This window comes from Coregonus clupeaformis, chromosome 40, assembly GCF_020615455.1.
Source record: "Coregonus clupeaformis isolate EN_2021a chromosome 40, ASM2061545v1, whole genome shotgun sequence".
Taxonomy (NCBI): Eukaryota; Metazoa; Chordata; class Actinopteri; order Salmoniformes; family Salmonidae; genus Coregonus; species Coregonus clupeaformis.
This window is the reverse complement of record NC_059231.1, coordinates 33440663-33465507: the sequence shown is the minus strand read 5'-3', so window position 1 is coordinate 33465507 and position 24845 is coordinate 33440663. Positions and strand designations below refer to the sequence as shown.

Genomic DNA, 24845 nt, shown 5'->3' with positions numbered 1-24845 from the left:
AAGCCCTTGATGGGTCTGTGCCAATTCTCATATTCTGCAACCTATCCATCTATGTTTAATTATGAGAACAAACAAGATAGGCATGGATACTGTGGGAACATGTAGGTTTGAGCAAGTATGATGTCATTTATGTTGAAATGTACCTACGTCTGAGTTGCTGTTTTTTGTCTTAATTCGTCTTTTTTCTTTATGTCGAAGGTTGGGCATTAAGTCCCAGCCAATGTCATGTCTACTTTAGTGGATCCATGTCTGTGAAATGTTAAGTTGTCTATTGTCCATTTTTTAAAGCAAAAATAATAGTTAAATTTGTGTTGCCCAAAATGAAAAACAGTGAAAAGCAGTCTACTGCTTGATATGTTGAGGTTTCTTTGAAGAATTCCAGTGAAACACTTGTCTACCAAACCATTTCAAAGAACTGTTCAATAGCTCCACTGAAACCAATATATTTATTATGAAATATACAGTAGACTAAGGCTCTGCAAGGATTTTACTTTTGCCAGAAGAAATTAATATTTTCAAGACACACAATAGAAAAAGATACTTCAATCCAAGATGTGCACCCAACTGAGACACATGGTTGGGCAGTCCTCAATATTGTATGAGTTGGTGTCATATGATAAAATAATTTAATCTCTTCCTGGATTGATCGTTTTTGCAGTAATTAGAAGTAAGACCTGTAGTTTATATTGATTTGAGGTATGTAGTTAGTTCACTCTCTTCCAAACAGCGCAATCATGTCTCAAAGTATTAAAACCCTATAGAGTCGATTGACGAGGTGCGTTAATCTAAGTTATCCTCTTAAGGATCGGACCCTTTTTTTCAATTTTCACCTAAAATGATATACCCAAATCTAACTGCCTGTTGCTCAGGACCTGAAGCAAGGATATGCATATTCTTGATACCATTTGAAAAGAAACACTTTGACGTTTGTGGAAATGTGAAATTAATGTAGGAGAATATAACACATTAGATCTGGTTAAAGATAATACAAACAAAAAAACATGAGTTTTTTTGTTTTTTTCCAAAATCTTTGAAATGCAAGAGAAAGGCCACAATATAATTTTGCAGTTTAGGCGCAGTTTAGATTTTGGCCCCTAGATGGAAGCAGTGTGTGTGTGCAAAGTTTCAGATTCACTCAGCGAAGCATTGCAATACTGGACTATTTTGTATCAAGTCTGCCCAAATGTGCCAAATTGGTCAGTTGATACATTTTCAAGTACATTGTCAGAGAACATACAAAAATGATATGGTAATACAAAATGTAAGTTTACACACTCCCAGGAATGTCATACATGATGGATCATTAGCTTATACACTAACTTTTACACATCTAGATGTGGATGTTGAGCCAGAGACAGCAGGGGTTCAAACTGTAGAACCCAGTTCCTACATTTGAATATAAAAATGGATTTTATCAAACAAAACTATGCTACTTTCTATCTCTGGGATCCTCAGGATGACAAATCAGAGCAAGATTACTGAATGTAAGTACATTATTTACCTTCAGAGCTGAATGTATCAAACCAGTTGCCGTGATAAGTATTTTGTTGTTGTGCACTCTCCTCAAACATTAGCATGGTATTTTTTTCACTGTAACAGCTACTGTAAATTGGACAGTGCAGTTAGATTTAAAATAATTTAAGCTTTCTGCCCATATAAGACATGTCTATGTCCTGGAAAGTTTGCTGTTACTTACAACAGTCATGCTAATCACATTAGCGCACGTGTCACGCCCTGGCTCTGGGGACTCTGAAATGTTGAGCCAGGGTGTGTAGTTTCTGTGTATTATTTTCTTTGTTGATGTTCTAGATCGTTTAGATCTATGTTGGCCAGGGTGGTTCCCAATCAGAGGCAGCTGTACCTCGTTGTCTCTGATTGGGGACCATACTTAGGCAGCCTGTTTGGCACTAGTCTGTGTGGGATCTTGTTCCGTTAAGGTTTGTTTTGTGTAACCTAGGACTTCACGTTTCGTTTGTTTGTTGTTTTGTCGTGAGTTAAGTACTTAATAAAATGTACGCTTATCACGCTGCGCCTTGGTCCGTATCTTCCATAAACGATCGTGACAGAAGATCCCACCAAAAGAGGACCAAGCAGCGTGTCCAGGAACAGACAGCCTGGACTTGGGAGGAGATTAAGGCCGGAATGGATTGCCGTCCTTGGGAGGAGACTGTGGAGGCGCGCTATAGAGAGGAGCAGCGGCAACGCAGAGGGTACCGGCCGAGGAGGAAGCCCGAGAGACAGCCCCAAGAAAATGTTTTGGGGGGGCTAAAAGGGTGGTTGGCGGAGCCTAGGGTTAGAGCAGAGCCAACTCCCCGTACTCAGGCTAGGAAGTGTGTGACTGGGCAGGCTCCGTGTTATGCGGAGCCACGTACTGTGCCGCGAGTGTTCCGGCACAGTCCTGTACGTCCTGTGCTAGCACCACGCACGTGTCGTGCAAAGATGGGCATTCAGCCAGGACGGGGTGTGCCGGCTCAACGATCGTGGTCTCCAGTACACCTCCTCGATCCCGTATATCCAGCGCCAGTGCCACGTGCTGTAGCGCCAGTACGAGTGCACAGCCCCGTACGTCCTGTGCTGATGCCTCACACGTATTGTGTGGAAGTAGGCATTCAGCCATGATGGGTTGTGTCAGCTCTCCGCTCCAGACCTCCAGTCCGCCTCCACAGTCCGGCCCGGCCCGTTCCGGCTCCCCGCACCAAGCCAGTGGTGCATGTTCCCAGTCCAGCCCGGCCTGTTCCTGCTCCCCGCACCAAGCCAGTAGTGCGTGTTCCCAGTCCGGTCCGGCCTGTTCCTGTCCCTCGCGCAAAGCCAGTGGTGCGCGTCGCCAGCCCGGTCCGGCCTGTTCCTGTCCCTCGCACCAAGGCAGTGGTGCGCATCGCCAGCCCGGTCCGGCCTGTTCCTGCCCCTCGCACCAAGCCAGTGGTGCGCGTCGCCAGCCCGGTCCGGCCTGTTCCTGCCCCTCGCACCAAGGCAGTGGTGCGCGTCGCCAGCCCGGTCCGGTCCGTTCCTGCTCCCCGCACCAAGCCAGTGGTGCGCGTCGTCAGCCCGGTCCGGCCCGTTCCTGCTCCCCGCACCAAGCCAGTGGTGCGTGTGTCCAGTCCGGCACGGCCCGTGCCTGTTCCACCGGTGCCTGGTCCGGCACCGGTCAGCTGCTCCACTCCGGAGCCAGAGCAATCCGCTCCACCAGGGTCCGGTCCAACTCCAGTCAGCGGATCCACTCCGGAGCCAGAGCAATCCGCTCCACCGGTGCCCAGTCCAGCTCCGGCCAGCGGCTCCAGTCCGGAGCCTGTACAGATCGATCCACCGTCGTCGGGTCCAGCACCAGTCAGCGGTGCCAGACCAGATCAGGGGCGCAACGGGGAGGTGGAGAGAAAGTGGTGGTCACGCCCGGAGCCGGATCCGCCTCCGAGGCGGAATGCCCACCCGGCCCCTACCCTGTTGTGTTTGTGTGGCGCGGTTGCAGTCCGCGCCTTTGGGGGGGGGTACTGTCACACCCTGGCTCTGGGGACTCTGAAAGGTTGAGCCAGGGTGTGTAGTTTCTGTGTATTATTTTCTATGTTGATGTTCTAGATCGTTTAGATCTATGTTGGCCAGGGTGGTTCCCAATCAGAGGCAGCTGTATCTCGTTATCTCTGATTGGGGCGAATACTTAGGCAGCCTGTTTGGCACTAGTCGGTGTGGGATCTTGTTCCGTTAAGGTTTGTTTTGTGTAACCTAGGACTTCACGTTTCGTTTGTTTGTTGTTTTGTCGTGAGTTAAGTACTTAATAAAACGTACGCTCATCACGCTGCGCCTTGGTCCGTATCTTCCATAAACGATCGTGACAGCACGTTAGCTCAACCATCCCGTATACGGGACACCGATCCCGAAGAGGATTTATATTTTTTTAAATCCCCATAAATATCTGGCAATTCAAACTAGATATCTGTTTTTGCATTGGGTGCGTCTCAATCCTCCGCATCCACCAGTGTCGCACTTCTGCCTCTGCGGTGAAAGTTGGCAGAGCTAGAGCAGTGTTTGTCAGACCATGAGACATCCTGAAAATCGGTCTTCTAACGAAAACCTATGTAGCGTCCAAACAGTTTGACCTACAAACTCTTATGACCACTCTATGACCGCCACAAGTGTCACGGGACTCGTCTCAAGGTAACCGGTTAAAATTTTTTTATTGAAGTATACCAAAAAAAAGGGGTTAAATATGTCAAAAAAATAATAATATATATATATATATATATATATGTTAAAAAAAAATATATATATATATATACAGTGGGGAGAACAAGTATTTGATACACTGCCGATTTTGCAGGTTTTCCTAATTACAAAGCATGTAGAGGTCTGTAATTTTTTATCATAGGTACACTTCAACTGTGATAGATGGAATCTAAAACAAAAATCCAGAAAATCACATTGTATGATTTTTAAGTAATTAATTTGCATTTTATTGCATGACATACGTATTTGATCACCTACCAACCAGTAAGAATTCCGGCTCTCACAGACCTGTTAGTTTTTCTTTAAGAAGCCCTCCTGTTCTCCACTCATTACCTGTATTAACTGCACCTGTTTGAACTCGTTACCTGTATAAAAGACACCTGTCCACACACTCAATCAAACAGACTCCAACCTCTCCACAATGGCCAAGACCAGAGTGCTGTGTAAGGACATCAGGGATAAAATTGTAGACCTGCACAAGGCTGGGATGGGCTACAGGACAAAAGGCAAGCAGCTTGGTGAGAAGGCAACAACTGTTGGCGCAATTATTAGGTAATGGAAGAAGTTCAAGATGACGGTCAGTCACCCTCGGTCTGGGGCTCCATGCAAGATCTCACCTCGTGGGGCATCAATGATCATGAGGAAGGTGAGGGATCAGCCCAGAACTACACGACAGGTCCTGGTCAATGACCTGAAGAGAGCTGGGACCACAGTCTCAAAGAAAACCATTAGTAACACACTACGCCGTCATGGATTAAAATCCTGCAGCGCACGCAAGGTCCCCCTGCTTAAGCCAGCGCATGTCCAGGCCCATCTGAAGTTTGCCAATGACCATCTGGATGATCCAGAGGAGGAATGGGAGAAGGTCATGTGGTCTGATGAGACAAAAATATAGCTTTTTGGTCTAAACTTCACTCGCCGTGTTTGGAGGAAGAAGAAGGATGAGTACAACCCCAAGAACACCATCCCAACCGTGAAGCATGGAGGTGGAAACATCATTCTTTGGGGATGCTTTTCTGCAAAGGGGACAAGACGACTGCACCGTATTGAGGGGAGGATGGATGGGGCCATGTGTCGCGAGAATTTGGCCAACAACCTCCTTCTTCCCTCAGTAAGAGCATTGAAGATTGGTCGTGGCTGGGTCTTCCAGCATGACAACGACCCAAAACACACAGCCAGGGCAACTAAGGAGTGGCTCCGTAAGAAGCATCTCAAGGTCCTGGAGTGGCCTAGCCAGTCTCCAGACCTGAACCCAATAGAAAATCTTTGGAGGGAGCTGAAAGTCTGTATTGCCCAGCGTCAGCCCCGAAACCTGAAGGATCTGGAGAAGGTCTGTATGGAGGAGTGGGACAAAATCCCTGCTGCAGTGTGTGCAAACCTGGTCAAGACCTACAGGAAACGTATGGTCTCTGTAATTGCAAACAAAGGTTTCCGTATAAAATATTAAGTTCTGCTTTTCTGATGTATCAAATACTTATGTCATGCAATAAAATGCAAATTAATTACTTAAAAATCATACAATGTTATTTTCTGGATTTTTGTTTTAGATTCCGTCTCTGACAGTTGAAGTGTACCTATGATAAAGATTACAGACCTCTACATGCTTTGTAAGTAGGAAAACCTGCAAAAAATCTGCAGTGTATCAAATACTTGTTCTACCCACTGTATATACACACACATATATACACACACACACACACACATATATATATATATATATATATATATATATATATACACACACACACATACACACATACATACATATATACAGTATATATACACACACATACATACATATATACAGTATATATACACACACATACATATATATATATATATATATATATATATATATATATATATATATATATATTAAACAACACAATGTAACTCCAAGTCAATCACACTTCTGTGAAATCAAACTGTCCACTTAGGAAGCAACACTGATTGACAATAAATGTCACATGTTGTTGTGCAAATGGAATAGACAACAGGTGGAAATTATAGGCAATTAGCAAGACACCCCCAATAAAGGACTGGTTTCGCAGGTGGTGACCACAGACCACTTCTCAGTTTCTATACTTCCTGGCTGATGTTTTGGTCACTTTTGAATGATTTCACTCTAGTGGTAGCATGAGACGGAGTCTACAAGTGGCTCAGGTAGTGCAGCTCATCCAGAATGGCACATCAATGCGAGCTGTGGCAAGAAGGTTTGCTCTGTCTGTCAGCGTAGTGTCCAGAGCATGGAGGCACTACCAGGAGACAGGCCAGTACATCAGGAGACGTGCAGGAGGCCGTAGGAGGGCAACAACCCAGCAGCAGGACTGCTACCTCCGCCTTTGTGCAAGGAGGAGCAGGAAGAGCACTGCCAGAACCCTGCAAAATGACCTCCAGCAGGCCACAAATGTGCATGTGTCTGCTCAAACGGTCAGAAACAGACTCCATGAGGGTGGTATGAGGGCCCGACGTCCTCAGGTGGGGGTTGTGCTTACAGCCCAACACCGTGCAGGACGTTTGGCATTTGCCAGAGAACACCAAGATTGGCAAATTCGCCACTGGTGCCCTGTGCTCTTTACAGATAAAAGCAGGTTCACACTGAGCACGTGACAGACGTGACAGAGTCTGGAGACGCCGTGGAGAACGTTCTGCTGCCTGCAACATCCTCCAGCATGACCGGTTTGGCGGTGGGTCAGTCATGGTGTGGGGTGGCATTGCTTTGGGGGGCCGCACAGCCCTCCATGTGCTCGCCAGAGGTAGCCTGACTGCCATTAGGTACCGAGATGAGATCCTCAGACCCCTTGTGAGACCATATGCTGGTGCGGTTGGCCCTGGGTTCCTCCTAATGCAAGACAATGCTAGACCTCATGTGGCTGGAGTGTGTCAGCAGTTCGTGCAAGAGGAAGGCATTGATGCTATGGACTGGCCCGCCCGTTCCCCAGACCTGAATCCAATTGAGCACATCTGGGACATCATGTCTCGCTCCATCCACCAACGCCACGTTGCACCACAGACTGTCCAGGAGTTGGCGGATGCTTTAGTCCAGGTCTGGGAGGAGATCCCTCAGGAGACCGTCCCCCACCTCATCAGGAGCATGCCCAGGCGTTGTAGGGAGGTCATACAGGTACGTGGAGGCCACACACACTACTGAGCCTCATTTTGACTTGTTTTAAGGACATTACATCAAAGTTGGATCAGCCTGTAGTGTGGTTTTCCACTTTAATTTTGAGGGTGACTCCAAATCCAGACCTCCATGGGTTGAAAAATTTGATTTCCATTGATCATTTTTGTGTGATTTTGTTGTCAGCACATTCAACTATGTAAAGAAAAAAGTATTTAATAAGATTATTTCATTCATTCAGATCTAGGATGTGTTATTTTAGTGTTCCCTTAATTTTTTTGAGCAGTGTATTTATATACAGTGCATTCAGAAGGTAATCAGACCCCTTCACTTTTTCCACTTTGTTACATTACAGCCTTATTCTAAAATTGATTAAATTGTTTTTTCCCTCATCAATCTACACACATTACCCCATAATGACAAAGCAAAAACAGGTTTTTAGAAATATTACATTTACATAAGTATTCAGACCCTTTACTCAGTACTTTGTTGAAGCACCTTTGGCAGTGATTATAGCCTCGAGTCTTCTTGGGTATGACGCTACAAGCTTGGCACACCTGTATTTGGAGAGTTTCTCCCATTCTTCTCTGCAGATCCTCTCAAGCTCTGTCAGGTTGGATGGGGAGCGTCGCTGCACAGCTATTTTCAGGTCTCTCCAGAGATGTTCGATCGGGTTCAAGTCCGGGCTCTGGCTGGGCCACTCGAGGACTTTCAGAGACTTGTCCCAAAGCCACTCCTGCATTGTCTTGGCTGTGTGCTTTGGGTCGTTGTCCTGTTGGAAGGTGAACCTTCGCCCCAGTCTGAGGTTCTGAGTGCTCCGCAGCAGGTTTTCATCAAGGATCTCTCTGTACTTTCTTCATTCATCTTTCCCTCGATCCTGACTATTCTCCCAGTCCCTGCTGCTGAAAGACATCCCCACAGCATGATGCTGCCACCACCATGCTTCACCATAGGGATGGTGCCAGTTTTCCTCCGGACATGACGCTTGGCATTCAGGCCAAAGAGTTCAATCTTGGTTTCATCAGACCAGAGAATCTTGTTTCTCATGGTCTGATAGTCTTTAGGTGCCTTTTGGCAAACTCCAAGCAGGCTGTCATGTTCCTTTCACTGAGGAGTGGCTTCCGTCTGGTTCTTGGTCGTCACCCTGACCAAGGCCCTTCTCCCCCGATTGCTCAGTTTGGCTGGGCGTCCAGCTCTAGGAAGAGTCTTGGTGGTTCCAAACTTCTTCCATTTAAGAATGATGGAGGCCACTGTGTTCTTGGGGACCTTCAATGCTGCAGACATTCCCCAGATCTGTGCTTTCTTGTGCATCATCTTTAGAAGAGGCTTCCTTCTGGGACGACAGCCATGCAGACCAATTTGATGCAGTGTGTGGCGTATGGTCTGAGCACTGACAGGCTGACCCCCCACCCCTTCAACCTCTGCAGCAATGCTGGCAGCACTACGGACAATTCCTTCGACCTCATGGCTTGGTTTTTGCTCTGACATGCACTGTCAACTGTGGGACCTTATATAGACAGGTGTGTGCTTTTCCAAATTATGTCCAATCAATTGAATTTACCACAGGTGGACTCCAATCAAGTTGTAGAAATATCTCAAAGGTGATCAATGGAAACAGGATGCAACTGAGCTCAATTTTGAGTTTCATAGCAAAGGGTACTTATGTAAATAAGGTATTTCTGTTATTTATTTGTTAAACATTTAAATATATATATATATATATATATATATATATATATATATATATATATATATATATATATATATATATATATATATACAGTATCTCACAAAAGTGAGTACACCCCTCACATTTTTGTAAATATTTGAGTATATAATTTCATGTGACAACACTGAAGAAATGACACTTTGCTACAATGTAAAGTAGTGAGTGTACAGCTTGTATAACCCCTTCAACCTCTGCAGCAATGCTGGCAGCACTCATACGTCTATTTCCCAAAGACAACCTCTGGATATCACGCTGAGCATGTGCACTCAACTTCTTTGTTCAACCATGGCGAGGCCTGTTCTGAGTGGAACCTGTCCTGTTAAACCGCTGTATGGTCTTAGCCACCGTGCTGCAGCTCAGTTTCAGGGTCTTGGCAATTTTCTTATAGCCCAGGCCATCTTTATGTAGAGCAACAATTCTTTTTTTTCAGTGAGTTCTTTGCCATGAGGTGCCATGTTGAACTTCCAGTGACCAGTATGAGGGAGTGTGAGAGCGATGACACCAAATTTAACACACCTGCTCCCCATTCACACCTGAGACTTTGTAACACTAACGAGTCACATGACACCGGGGAGGGAAAATGGCTAATTGGGCCCAATTTTGACATTTTCACTTAGGGGTGTACTCACTTTTGTTGCCAGCGGTTTAGACATTAATGGCTGTGTGTTGAGTTATTTTGAGGGGACAGCAAATTTACACTGTTATACAAGCTTTACACTCACTACTTTACATTGTAGCAAAGTGTCATTTCTTCAGTATTGTCACATGAAAAGATATACTCAAATATTTACAAAAATGTGAGGGGTGTACTCACTTTTGTCATATACAGTGGGGAAAAAAAGTATTTAGTCAGCCACCAATTGTGCAAGTTCTCCCACTTAAAAAGATGAGAGAGGCCTGTAATTTTCATCATAGGTACACGTCAACTATGACAGACAAAATGAGAAAAAATTATCCAGAAAATCACATTGTAGGATTTTTTATGAATTTATTTGCAAATTATGGTGGAAAATAAGTATTTGGTCAATAACAAAAGTTTCTCAATACTTTGTTATATACCTTTTGTTGGCAATGACACAGGTCAAACGTTTTCTGTAAGTCTTCACAAGGTTTTCACACACTGTTGCTGGTATTTTGGCCCATTCCTCCATGCAGATCTCCTCTAGAGCAGTGATGTTTTGGGGCTGTCGCTGGGCAACACGGACTTTCAACTCCCTCCAAAGATTTTCTATGGGGTTGAGATCTGGAGACTGGCTAGGCCACTCCAGGACCTTGAAATGCTTCTTACGAAGCCACTCCTTCGTTGCCCGGGCGGTGTGTTTGGGATCATTGTCATGCTGAAAGACCCAGCCACGTTTCATCTTCAATGCCCTTGCTGATGGAAGGAGGTTTTCACTCAAAATCTCACAATACATGGCCCCATTCATTCTTTCCTTTACACGGATCAGTCATCCTGGTCCCTTTGCAGAAAAACAGCCCCAAAACATGATGTTTCCACCCCCATGCTTCACAGTAGGTATGGTGTTCTTTGGATGCAACTCAGCATTCTTTGTCCTCCAAACACGACGAGTTGAGTTTTTACCAAAAAGTTATATTTTGGTTTCATCTGACCATATGACATTCTCCCAATCCTCTTCTGGATCATCCAAATGCACTCTATCAAACTTCAGACGGGCCTGGACATGTACTGGCTTAAGCAGGGGGACATGTCTGCACTGCAGGATTTGAGTCCCTGGCGGCGTAGTGTGTTACTGATGGTAGGCTTTGTTACTTTGGTCCCAGCTCTCTGCAGGTCATTCACTAGGTCTCCCCGTGTAGTTCTGGGATTTGTGATCATTTTGACCCCACGGGGTGAGATCTTGCGTGGAGCCCCAGATCGAGGGAGATTATCAGTGGTCTTGTATGTCTTCCATTTCCTAATAATTGCTCCCACAGTTGATTTCTTCAAACCAAGCTGCTTACCTATTGCAGATTCAGTCTTCCCAGCCTGGTGCAGGTCTACAATTTTGTTTCTGGTGTCCTTTGACAGCTCTTTGGTCTTGGCCATAGTGGAGTTTGGAGTGTGACTGTTTGAGGTTGTGGACAGGGGTCTTTTATACTGATAACAAGTTCAAACAGGTGCCATTAATACAGGTAACGAGTGGAGGACAGAGGAGCCTCTTAAAGAAGAAGTTACAGGTCTGTGAGAGCCAGAAATCCTGCTTGTTTGTAGGTGACCAAATACTTATTTTCCACCATAATTTGCAAATAAATTCATTAAAATTCCTACAATGTGATTTTCTGGATTTTTTTCTTCTCAATTTGTCTGTCATATTTGACGTGTACCTATGATGAAAATTACAGGCCTCTCTCATCTTTTTAAGTGGGAGAACTTGCACAATTGGTGGCTGACGAAATACTTTTTTTCCCCACTGTATATATATATATGTTTTTGCTTTGTCATTATGGGGTATTGTGTGTAAATTGAATACATTTTTGAATAAGGCTGTAACGTAACAAAATGTGGAAAAAGTCAAGGGGTCTGAATACTGTCCGAATGCACTGTATAGTTAGTGAGCTTTGTTATGTCTCCTAGATATAGGACAGACACTTCAAAACCTTGTTTCTTATTATTCTTTTTTGCTATTTATGAATGTTGTTATTTAATGCATTTCTCTGGGCTATAGTAGTAAAGGACAAATTCAATATTATATCAAAAAAAGATATACATATATTTGTTGATACCTAAAGGGATCCTAAATTCAAAATCAAATATCTAAATGATCCATACTATGACCATCTTAAAACAATTCCATATGTCAGCTTAGCACCCCTCCTAATCACTTAGACATACAACAGTAGCCTATACACTTCTTCAAGTCTCTGAAAACATACAGTTAAGTATAGCACAGCCTGCAGTCCAATAAACTTAATAGAAACATATCAGCAGCAGAGCTCAAGCATGACAGCTCCCTAATTAAACCTGAGAAAAACCAACAGATACACTGAGAAGTAATTTTACCTGCAACCACCAACTCTCTCTCTCTCTCTCTCTCTCTCTCTCTCTCTCTCTCTCTCTCTCTCACTACTTTCTCTCTATCTCTCTCTCTCTCTCAGTACTTTCTCTCTCTCTCTCCCCCTCTCCTGCATCCCCTTCCCCCCTCTCTCTCCCCCTCTCTTTCTCTCGTCGTCAGTATAAGCCACTCAGGTCTCACCTGCACTGATCCCATTCGTCAGCAGCTTAAGTGGCGTACGTTGGTGTGTTATGAGGCTGAATTTTTTGTTTGCTCTTGAATATTCATCAGTTTCTCAAAGTTTTACAGCCAGGAAGACACCTCATTAACCACACAAACCTGACTGCACAGGGTTGAAAAAACCTACTTATTTCCAACAATTTGCCGTGAATGAAATATGTGCTGCTTCAATGGTATTCTAATGATTTCCATCCTGAACGGTATTGTTATAATAATTTTCTATAGAAAATAACAACATCAAGTGTGAGCAATATAAATATTATTCTTAATTGATTATCCATAAATTAGCCATGTTTTCACAATGAGTTGTTAAAACATTCAGTTTGAGGGCCCACTTATTTCTCCACATTGGCACACATACACTGAGTATACAAAACATGCTCTTTCCATGGCATAGACTGACCAGATGAATCCAGGTGAACGCTATGATCCCTTATTGATGTCACTTGTTAAATCCACTTAAATCAGTGTAGATGAAGGGGAGGAGATAGGTTAAAGAAGGATTCTTAAGCCTTGAGACAATTGAGACATGGATTGTGCATGTGTGCAATTCAGAGGGTGAATGATAAAAGATTTAAGTGCCTTTGAATGGGGTATGGTAGTAGGTGCCAGGTGCACCGGTTTGTGTCAAGAACTGCAACGCTGCTGGGTTTTTCACGCTCAACAGTTTCCTGTGTGTATCAAGAATGGTCCATCACCCAAACAACATCTAGCCAACTTGACACAACTGTGGGAAGCATTGGAGTCAACATGGGCCAGCATTCCTGTGGAACGCATTCGACAGCTTGTAGAGTCCATGCCCCAACAAATTGAGGCTGTTCTGAGGGCAAAAAAAGGGGCCAAGCAACACAAAGGGAGCATAAACTAAAAGCCCTTTATAAAACAGATGGAATTCAATGTTGCCCGAACATCAAAGGTAAACGGAAGCTTGTTTACCTAGTGTTGTCATAGCCACAAGGGGAATACAATAATAGAATAATAAGTAAAGTTAGAACAATATGTTCACAGTGACCACCACATATGGCCACAACAGTCTCTGAAACCTGGACCTGAGGAACAACAATCGCACTGTAGATACAAACAGAATAATCAGTGTGGTCTAGGGTTTGATATCCCTTCCAAGTATTATTACTGGCAGTTTTGACAATTTTATATTTTTTTTATACGAGAATGGGAAAGAAAGAAAATACAAATTACTTTGATCTTTGCCAAAAGCCTATATTGCCAAGCAAGGGTAACATTGTTCCATACCAATCCCTTTCAAGTCGATCCAGAGCATCCCAAACAGGCTCAATAGGTGACATGTCTGGTGAGTATGCAGGCCATGGAAGAACTGGGACATTTTCAGCTTCCAGGAATTGTGTATAAATCCTTCCGACATGGGGCCGTGCATTTTTTTTATACGAGAATGGGAAAGAAAGAAAATACAAATTACTTTAATCTTTGCCAAAAGCCTATATTGCCAAGCAAGGGTAACATTGCTCCATACCAATCCCTTTCATTTCTAAAACAGTAGTTGTAGGCAAACCTTGGGCAGTCAGCCTATAGGCTAGTGTAGAACATGTACTGTATGTTTATATTGAAAGCAATTCCTTTTATCTTTTTATAGATTCTCTGTGATATTCTTTAATCATCTTCCAAGTTTTGGGAAAACTTGATTAATTATTCAATATGTTGCATAAATATTCCAACATATCCAATGTTTTCCCTAGTTGCTACGATACAAGTAGTACATGTATATTTACACTGAACAAAAATGTAAACACTAAATGCAACAATTTCAAAGATTTTTCTGAGTTACAGTTCATATAAGGAAATCAGTCAATTGAATTAAATTAATTAGGCCCTAATCTATGGATTCCACATGACAGGGAATACAGATATGCATCTGTTGGTCACAGATACCTTTAAAAAAGGGGCGTGGAAGGGCTGTGGAATCAGAAAACCAGTCAGAATCTGGTGTGACCACCATTTTCCTTATGCAGCGCGACACATCTCCTTCGCATAGAGTAGATCAGGCTGTTAATTGTGGCCTGTGGAATGTTGTCCTACTCCTCTTCATTGGCTGTGCAAAGATGCTGGATATTGGCGGGAACTGGAACACACTGTCATACAAGTCGATCCAGAGCATCCCAAACAGGCTCAATAGGTGACATGTCTGGTGAGTATGCAGGCCATGGAAGAACTGGGACATTTTCAGCTTCCAGGAATTGTGTATAAATCCTTCCGACATGGGGCCGTGCATTTTTTTTATACGAGAATGGGAAAGAAAGAAAATACAAATTACTTTGATCTTTGCCAAAAGCCTATATTGCCAAGCAAGGGTAACATTGCTCCATACCAATCCCTTTCATTTCTAAAACAGTAGTTGTAGGCAAACCTTGGGCAGTCAGCCTATAGGCTAGTGTAGAACATGTACTGTATGTTTATATTGAAAGCAATTCCTTTTATCTTTTTATAGATTCTCTGTGATATTCTTTAATCATCTTCCAAGTTTTGGGAAAACTTGATTAATTATTCAATATGTTGCATAAATATTCCAACATATCCAATGTTTTCCCTAGTTGCTACGATACAAGTAGTACATGTATATTTACACTGAACAAAAATGTAAACACTAAATGCAACAATTTCAAAGATTTTTCTGAGTTACAGTTCATATAAGGAAATCAGTCAATTGAATTAAATTAATTAGGCCCTAATCTATGGATTCCACATGACAGGGAATACAGATATGCATCTGTTGGTCACAGATACCTTTAAAAAAGGGGCGTGGAAGGGCCGTGGAATCAGAAAACCAGTCAGAATCTGGTGTGACCACCATTTTCCTTATGCAGCGCGACACATCTCCTTCGCATAGAGTAGATCAGGCTGTTAATTGTGGCCTGTGGAATGTTGTCCTACTCCTCTTCATTGGCTGTGCAAAGATGCTGGATATTGGCGGGAACTGGAACACACTGTCATACAAGTCGATCCAGAGCATCCCAAACAGGCTCAATAGGTGACATGTCTGGTGAGTATGCAGGCCATGGAAGAACTGGGACATTTTCAGCTTCCAGGAATTGTGTACAAATCCTTCCGACATGGGGCCGTGCGTTATCATGCTGAAACATGAGGCGATGGAGGCGGATGAATGACATGACAATGGGCCTCAGGATCTCGTCACGGTATCTCTGTGCATTCAAATTGCAATTGATAAAATGCAATTGTGTACGTTGTCTGTAGATTATGCCTGCCCATGCCATAACCCCACCATCACCATGGGGCACTCTGTTCAAAACGTTGACATCAGCAAACTGCTCGCCCACACGACGCCATACTGCCATCTGCCATCTGCCCAGTACAGCTGAAACCGGGATTAATCCGTGAAGAGCACACTTCTCCAGTGTGCCGGTGGCCATCGAAGGAGGGCATTTTCCACCTGAAGTCGGTTATGAACTGCAGTCAGGTCAAGACCCTGGTGAGGACGACGAGCACACAGATGAGCTTCCCTGAGACGGTTTCTGACAGTTTGTGTAGAAATTATTCAGTTGTGCAAACCCACAGTTTCATCAGCTGTCCGGGTGGTTGGTCTCAGACGATCCAGCAGGTGAAGAAGCCGGATGTGGAGGTACTGGGCTGGTATTGTTACACGTGGTCTGCGGTTGTGAGGCCGGTTGGACATACTGCCAAATTCTCTAAAATGATGTTGAAGGCGGCTTATGGTAGAGAAATGAACATTAAAATCTCTGGCAACAGCTCAGGTGGATATTCCTGCAGTCAGCATGCCAATTTCACACTCCCTCAAAACTTGAGACATCTGTGGCATTGTGTTGTGTGACAAAACTGCACATTTTAGAGTGCCATTTTATTGTTCACAGCACAAGGTGCACCTGTGTATTGATCATGCTGTTTAATAAGCTTCTTGATATGCCACACCTGTCAGGTGGTAAAGGAGAAATGCTGACTAACAGGGATTTAAACTAAGTTAAACCATTTCTGCAAACTTTTATCTCAACTCATGAAACATGGGACCAACACTTTACATGTTGCGTTTATATTTTTGTTCAGTGTGTCTATGTTTGCTCACGTGTTTACATGCGTACATGCTCTGAGAATTTACATCACAGCTTTGCAAATGTCTATACATAATTTATAGTGTTTATACATACGTACATATATGAACTACTTATAAACCATTCATACGCCCATTATTTCTAGTATCAATATAAGTTAATAAAACTGAAACCTACAGCACAGGCTATTTATAGGTATGTCAGCCAATGAAAGATCGAAGTGTTGTTTGGTCACACCCTTCTCTGATCTGAAAACAGACTATGTTCTATTCTGAGACAAAAGCTGTTATAATTTCTGAAATGTGTTGGTTTTTTGTTCTCCAAGAGTATCTGAATAACTCTGGCACGTCCACAATACTAAAGTCTAAACCTGGACAAGTATGGATCCTGTCCCCCAATACTGAAGGACCAGGAAGGGTCAGTAGAATATAGACTATTCATTTCAAAACCACTGAAGCACAGGATGAGAAAATAGAGAAAATCTATACCATCTCCCTCTGTAAAGAACAAACCCTCTTTTCTCTGTTCTCGGAAAGCAGGATGCAGGACCGCTTGTGAAGGAGGAGAGGATGAGGGGATGAGAGGAGGAGAGAAAGGGTTGAGAGGAAACAGGTGAGCACAGCGGGTGTGTTACGGAAGAGAGGAGAGGAGGAGTGGAGAGAGAGAATATCAGTATGCAAATCAGAGGACGTTGAGGAAAGAACGAGAGAACGAGTGAGTGGAGGTACTGATATTGGCGATAACACCGTTCCTCGTCTAACCGTATTCTTTCCCCTGATACAAATGTATTAGCACTACGTGAGTTCAGATGGACCACCTTGGGAAAGACTAGCGTAAAGACGAGCGTATGCACGGTAACAGTGTAAAATGCAGTGTAAAGATACCGCATAATAAAGCAACCCTTGAGAATTACAAAATACCTTGTTTATATACAGTACCAATACATAATGCACGGAGAACGTTGAATATGCGTGTGTGTGTTTGTGTGTCTGTGTGAAAGTGTATGTGTGTGTGTGTGTGTGTCACTGTCTGTAGAAATGGATGTAGAGGAGAAGAGGAGATGCTATGAACGAGACAATACAGTTAAAAACGGACACACTGAATGTGTGTCCTCCACTATCAACAGCCTATTGAGAGACCCAGATAATAAAAATAGAAGAGCTCAGCAGGCTAACAAGCTCTATGAAACGATACCAGCCATTCTAAGATTGCTGTTACCTTGACTTCACCTTTCGATGCCTCGAGGTGGTGGGAGAAAAATGAAATTGTGAAAGAAAGAAAAATGTGATTATCAGATGGAGAGAGTGAAAGTATAGCGGTAAATAGTTTCACTTTGAGAGAGAGCGAGAGGTTGGAATGTGAACTCTCTATATATTTGATAGGGATGTGTGTGTGCACCTATGTGCATATGTGTGTGTGTGCGCCTGTGTGTGTGTGTGTGTGTGTGTGTGTGTGTGTGTGTGTGTCTGCATACAAGCTGAGGGAAAAAGGCCAAGCTGGTTGTATAGTTTGAATAACATGCTGTTGATTTGTAATTTCACACTGATGTGCCATTGGATGGGCAGGCAATGTTGCTGTCAGTTACTATCACCACAGTGACTGCCTCTTGATTGACAGCTGCTATTGGATTCATATTCCCTCTTGCTCACTTTCAATTACTCTCTAAACACGTGGCCTTCAGTTAGAGTTGTCATTGTGTGTGCGAGTCTGTGTGTGTGTGGGTGTGGGGGTGTGTGTGTGTGTAAATTGTCAGCCAGACTGTGCCTTGCCTTATTGGGAGTACACACCCACACACACACACGCACACAAGCATACAGCCACTGACAGCAGTGTTATAGAAGGGGCTCATCCTGATTCAACCATGGCTTTATACTCCTCACACTGTGAAAATATGAGCTATGGAATTCCCTTATCCCTGGATAGTGATCTAGAGACTGCATTTGATTCAATTGTGTGGCGATAAGGATGCCCTATATCTGAATCTAAAGGGCATTTCCATTGAAAAGGACCCATGAGCACCATCATGTGAAGTTCATAGGAGCTTATCAAATTGGCTGTCAAATGAATACTAAGAGTCTATATTTGTGGGAAATGAAGGAATAGATACATTTTTCAACCATTTTCCATCTTAGAAATGAGGCATAAGCAAAGGCTTTGATTTCTGGATTAACAGATGGAAAAGGGGTTTTAGAAAATTACTTTTTCTACCAGAAAAAAGTATCAGAAATACATCAACACACAATAATGTTGACGTAAAGACCTCAGCCAACTAATATCAACACTTATTATTTAGTTTTGCAGAATTTGTTAACCTTCTGTAAATTTAAGAAATATTGCCTCCGTTACCAAAAACCCACATATCTTTCAGATATTGTCTAATTTCTCTCCCTCATGAGGTAGGATAATGAAAGTTCACAGAAGTAACAAATAATGGTTGACCTACCAATAAGTTATAGTGATTTTACTAATATCAATTTTGTTTATGAATTATTAAGTGATTCAAACTTGTAATTCTGTTACCTAATTGGTAACGGAATTACCAAAAATGCAGTAACACAATTACTGCAACTGAATTGGCTACAATGGGAAATCATAATAGTCACAAACCAAAGTTGGGTCAGCTGCTACTGTCCTCCTTTCCACTGGCATACTGTTATGTTCAGCTCATAACTGTTTTCTTTCTCTTTCTCTCGTCTGGTAGTCAAACCAAGAGTGTTAAAACAGCATCTCTCTCTCTCTCTCTCTCTCTCTCTCTCTCTCTCTCTCTCTCTCTCTCTCTCTCTCTCTCTCTCTCTCTCTCTCTCTCTCTCTCACATCTCTCTCTCTCTCTCTCTCTCTCTCTCTCTCTCTCTCACACACTCTCTCTAACTCTCTCTGTGCCTTTCTCTCTCACTCTCCAGTTAATGTCACCTCTCCGAGTTCTTATTGACAACTACCCATGAGCACCTTGTAACCAGCATCCTAACCCACTGAGCACCGACCGACACTGGATGTCCATGGACGTTGAAAAGTAGTTGAAATTAGGTCAGTCCATCCTGGCCTTTATGTTAACGTCCACAGATGGACCAGACTGGACCTATCATAGACTATGTTTCACAAGTTTGGATAGTACAGTACAGTATAGTACAGTGAGTAGAGTACAATACAATACAGTACAGTACTGGGTACAGCACAGTACAGCACAGATCTGTACAGTGAGTAGAGCTCAGTAGAGTACAGTACAATGCAATATTGAATAATACAGTACAGTACAATGAGTAGAGTACAGTAGAGTACAGTATATTGTACTGTACTCTACTGTACTGTACCGAACTATACTCTACTTTACTGCACTGCACTGTACTGAACTCTACCCTACTTTACTCTGCTGTACTGCACTGTACTCTACTGTGCTTTGCTTTGCTGCGCTGTGATGTCCAAACTTGTGCAACATCAGGAGAATGACATTCATATCCCTAATTATGCATTTCTGTGTAGTACCTTTCAGGAACTCATGATGTGATTCCGTTACTGTAATTCCGTTACCGGGTGTAAATCCACTTCACTTACTGTAGTTCAATAACCAAAATAGATTATTTTCTAACTCAAGCTGCCATGTCATTCTTTCTGCAGACATCTTTGAATCTTAATTCGGAGCAGATATTTAACAGTGTTTGGAAAACGTGGTCGCATACAAACAGGTTTTACTGTAATTCCTTTACAAAAGTTTGCATCTGCACAGTTACACAACTAAATTAGTTTTTGTAAATTGTTCAGTGGAAATGGTTAACAGTAGTCCTTGTGCATATAGTTGTATGGTTTGTTAAACTTTTAAATCAATGGGTTTTGTTTGGCATACATTTTAAAGTGAAAGAACTGAGTAAAAGCGTAATTCCGTTACCATGGAATTGCTCTAAAGCAATGCTCAATGAGGTTGTTCTTATGTTGTGAGAGCGTAGTCGGCAGCATATGGCATAAAAGCAATAGGGATGTCTCGCTGGATCTACGAACTGTAAACCATCAAACTGAACTCTGGATCTCAAAGCCAGTTCCATTGCTGTTTTACACAAGGTGGGTGCAATTAATTATCAGGTAGAACAGAAAACCAGCAGGCTCCGGACCTTGTTGGGTAAGAGTTGAGTACCCCTGCTATTGGGAAAAGCGTGCCATTTGGGACGCAGTCTCAGTCGCCTACATTATCCTTAAAAGCAACAAAGACTGAACAGATTTGGCATGGGTCCCCAGATCCTCAAAAACTGAGTTTGAAGGTAGGCCTTGAAATACATCCACAGGTACACCTCCAATTGACTCAAATGATGTCAGTTAGCCTATCAGAAGCTTCTAAAGCCATGACATCATTTTCTGGAATTTTCCAAGCTGTTTAAAGGCACAGTCAACTTACTGTATGTAAACGTCTGACCCACTGGAATTGTGATACAGTGAATTATAAGTGAAATAATCTGTCTGTAAACAATTGTTGGAAAAATTACTTGTTTCATGCACAAAGTAGATGTCCTAACCGACTTGCCAAAACTATAGTTTGTTAACAAGACATTTGTGGAGTGGTTGAAAAATTAGTTTGAATGACTCCAACCTGTCATGAGCACTCTCTCTCCCTGGTAGCAACATTAATTGCATTCAATTATCTTCCACTCTGCTCACCTCCCTCTCTCTACTCAGCCTAACTAGCTCCACCTGCCCTGCTCTGCTCTTGTTACCTGGCCAGCTGCACTGCATTTCCCACTCACCATCCTCACCTTGCCTCACTCTGTTCTAATTACTCTGCCAGCTGAACTGCATTTCCCCACTACCTCTCCCAGTATATCAAGCCCTGTTTTTCAGCCAAGCCCTGTCAGATCGTCTTCAAACCCGGACCAGTAACCTGCCTGTCTGCGCTCTGACTCCTGTTTGTGATACCGATCCTTTCTTGACTGCCTCCTTGTTCTACTGCCCCGTCTATCCCAACCTGCCTTCTGGACCTCGACTACTCTCCGATCTTCAGCCCCTCCGGTAACTCGTTTCTGCCTTCTGTCTCTCACCACGATATTTGCCCAGCCCTGATCTGTACTTCTGCCTGCCATTCATATTGCTGTTGTGTGTGTGTGTCCCCCAGGTCTCCGACCACCAGATGAGCGTGCCCAGACGTTTCACCACCCTCAGCCCGATACGCCGCTCCATCACTGGGGAACACACACACTAAGCACTTGGACTGGACACCCCCGGACATTTGGTGACTCCCGAGCACAGGTACCCACAGGAGGACCCTGAAAGACCCCCTGACACCCCTGGGACTCCTCTTCCCGCCTGTAACCTTGAATAAAGAACTCTGAATTTGAACTTGCGCTCTTGGGTCCTCTTCTGTTCGTGACAGAACGATCTGACCATCATGGACCCAGCGCACTCCCTGACCACGATGGAGGAAGAGCCAGAGAGGACTGCCCTACAGCGACTGGAACGCTCTGAGGGAGACATAAATCGGATGGCTGGCGACATCGCTTCCCTTCTCCAGCTATTCAACCAGCAGCAACAACAGTTCCAACTGCAGCAACAACAGCTAGCCCAAGCCCTGCAACTACTCTCAAGCCCGGCTACTCCACCTGCACCCCCCTGGTCCTTTTGTTCCTGTACCACCGATACTCCTTCATCCCTCCGCTGGAGGTCCCAATGCTGCAGGCCCGGCAGTGCTGCCACCAGATCCCCACGCTCCTGAACCAAGGATTGGGAACCCGGAACGTTTTGATGGCAACCAGAAGCAAGTAAGACCATTCTTGAGCAGCTGCCGAATCCAGTTTGCACTACAGCCCAGGACTTTCTCAACAGAGGGAGCCAAGGTGGGGTATGTCATCACACATCTCACCGGTCGAGCTCGGTTGTGGGGAACGGCGGAATTCGACCGGCAAACCCCAGCCTGTGCCTCCTTCAGTGCCTTTGAGGAGGAGATGTTAAAGGTCTTTGACCTAGGCTCGCCAACAGCCGAAGCGTCACAAGCTCTGCTCACCATCCGTCAGGGCAATCGGACAGTGGCAGACTTCTCCATTGACTTTCGTACCCTGGCCAGTCAAAGCTCGTTTAACCCAGAGGCACTGGTGCAAGCCTTCCTCCATAGCCTGGCGGACTATATCAAGGACGCAGCTTGTTTCCCATGACCCGCCCCTCAACGCTTGATGCCGCCATTGACCTTGCCGTTCGCATTGACCGCCGTATACAGACCCGGAGGAGGGAGAAGGGCCGTCTCAGTCAACCTGCCATCCGTACTCGGGTCGATACCGCTTCTGTCCAGCCCCTGCCTGTCAAGTCCCATAGCCAACTCAATCAGCCTGAGCCCATGGAGATTGGCCGTGCCTCTCTGACTCCCGAGGAGCGTCGGGCGCCGTCTAAGCTCCAACCTTTGCCTCTACTGTGGTGGCGAGAATCACCGTGTCGCTACTTGTCCGGCAAAAGCCGCAGCTCACCAGGTGTAGGGGAGATCCGGGTGAGCTCAACAAGCCTTCAGTCTCCCCTCCATCCGAAAGACCCTGCTTCATCTCCGCCTTCAGCTTTCTGACAAGACTCATACATTGGCCGCCCTTGTGGATTCCGGAGCCGAAGCAAACATCATGGACCCTGAGCTTGCACAGCAACTGGGCGTGAACCATCATCAACTGACACAACCCATTCCTGCACGAGCCCTGGATGGGCATCATCTTGGCACTGTCACTCATATCTCCGCCCCTGTGACAATCCTGCTGTCAGGAAACCACCAGGAGTCCATCCAGTTTCACCTCCTACACTCACCTGGCCAACCACTCATTCTTGGATACCCGTGGCTCCGTCAGCACAACCCCCACATCGACTGGGAGACAGGAACAGTCCGTGAGTGGGGAAGGAGTTGTCACCAGACCTGTTTAAGGGGGCCACCCTGCCCGTTCACCGGGAAGGATCTAGCGCTACCTCCGACATATCCAATGTTCCGGCCTGTTACCACAGCCTGAAAGAGGTGTTCAACAAATCCAAGGCGACATCTCTACCCCCACACAGACCCTATGACTGCGCGATTGATCTCCTGCCTGGCACAGCACCTCCCAAGGGTCGTTTGTATTCACTGTCAGCCCCGGAAAGAAAGGCCATGGAGGACTACATTAATGACTCTCTTGCCTCCGGGATAATTAGGACCGTCGTCTTCCCTCGCAGGAGCGGGATTCTTCTTTGTCGGCAAGAAGGACGGTTCTCTTCGTCCATGCATAGATTACCGGGGTCTGAACGACATCACGGTTAAGAATCGCTACCCACTGCCCTTACTTTCGTCTGCCTTCGAACTGCTGCAGGGAGCCACTGTATTCACTAAGCTGGACCTTCGCAATGCCTACCATCTGGTGCGGATGAGGGAGGGAGACGAATGGAAGACAGCGTTCAACACACCAACCGGCCACTATGAATATCTCGTCATGCCCTTCGGCCTCACCAATGCCCCAGCAGTTTTTCAAGCCCTAGTGAATGATATCCTCAGGGACATGCTAAATACGTTCGTATTTGTGTACCTTGACGATATTTTAATATTCTCAAAGACTCTGTCAGAACACACGCACCACGTCCGGTTGGTCCTGCGCCGCCTGCTGGAGAACTCTCTTTTCGTGAAGGCAGAGAAGTGCGAGTTCCATGCCAAGACCGTTTCATTCCTGGGGTATGTGGTGACCGAGGGCAGCATTCAGATGGATCTCACGAAGGTGTCGGCTGTCACTTCCTGGCCAGTTCCTGAGTCTCGGAAGAAGTTGCAACAGTTCCTGGGCTTTGCCAACTTTTATAGGAGATTCATCAGAAACTATAGCACAGTGGCTGCACCCCTCACGGCGCTAACCAGCACTAAACAACCGTACCAATGGACATCAGCTGCTGATAAGGCCTTCAATATCCTCAAGACATGTTTCACTTCTGCTCCCATCCTCCAGATGCCAGATGCAGCAAGGCAGTTTGTGGTGGAGGTAGATGCTTCGGACGTGGGAGTGGGTGCAGTGCTTTCTCAAAGAGCAGCTGAGGATGGCAAGATGCACCCCTGTGCCTTCTACTCCCGTCGGCTAACCCCTGCCGAATGCAACTACGACATTGGGAACCGCGAGCTGTTGGCTGTCAAGCTCGCCCTTGAAGAATGGCGGCACTGGTTAGAGGGGTCAAAGGAACCATTCGTAGTGTGGACAGACCACAAGAACCTGGAGTATATCCAAACAGCCAGGAGGCTGAACTCCCGTCAACAGCGGTGGTCTCTGTTCTTTACGCGCTTCAATTTCACGCTCTCCTACCGCCCGGGATCTCGCAACATCAAACCTGATGCTCTTTCCCGGATGTTTCAGAAGGACGAGACCACCGCCATGACAGCTCCCATTCTTCCCAGCCACTTGGTCGTAGCGGCCCTCACCTGGGAGATCGAGAAGCAGGTCATGGAGGCTCTTCGGGACCAGCCAGGTCCAAGCACCAGCGCTCCCAACCGTCTGTTTGTTCCAGCAAATCTCAGGTCACCTGTGATTCAGTGGGGGCACGAA

The 24845-nt window shown here is 44.9% G+C and overlaps 1 protein-coding gene across 3 annotated transcripts in view; it reads right to left on the bottom strand.

Moving 5' to 3' along the window:
• Positions 1-24845, bottom strand: part of LOC121555072 (chemokine-like protein TAFA-5) — a 207237-nt gene that overhangs the window by 144051 nt on the left and 38341 nt on the right. The gene's annotated exons all lie outside the window — the stretch shown is intronic.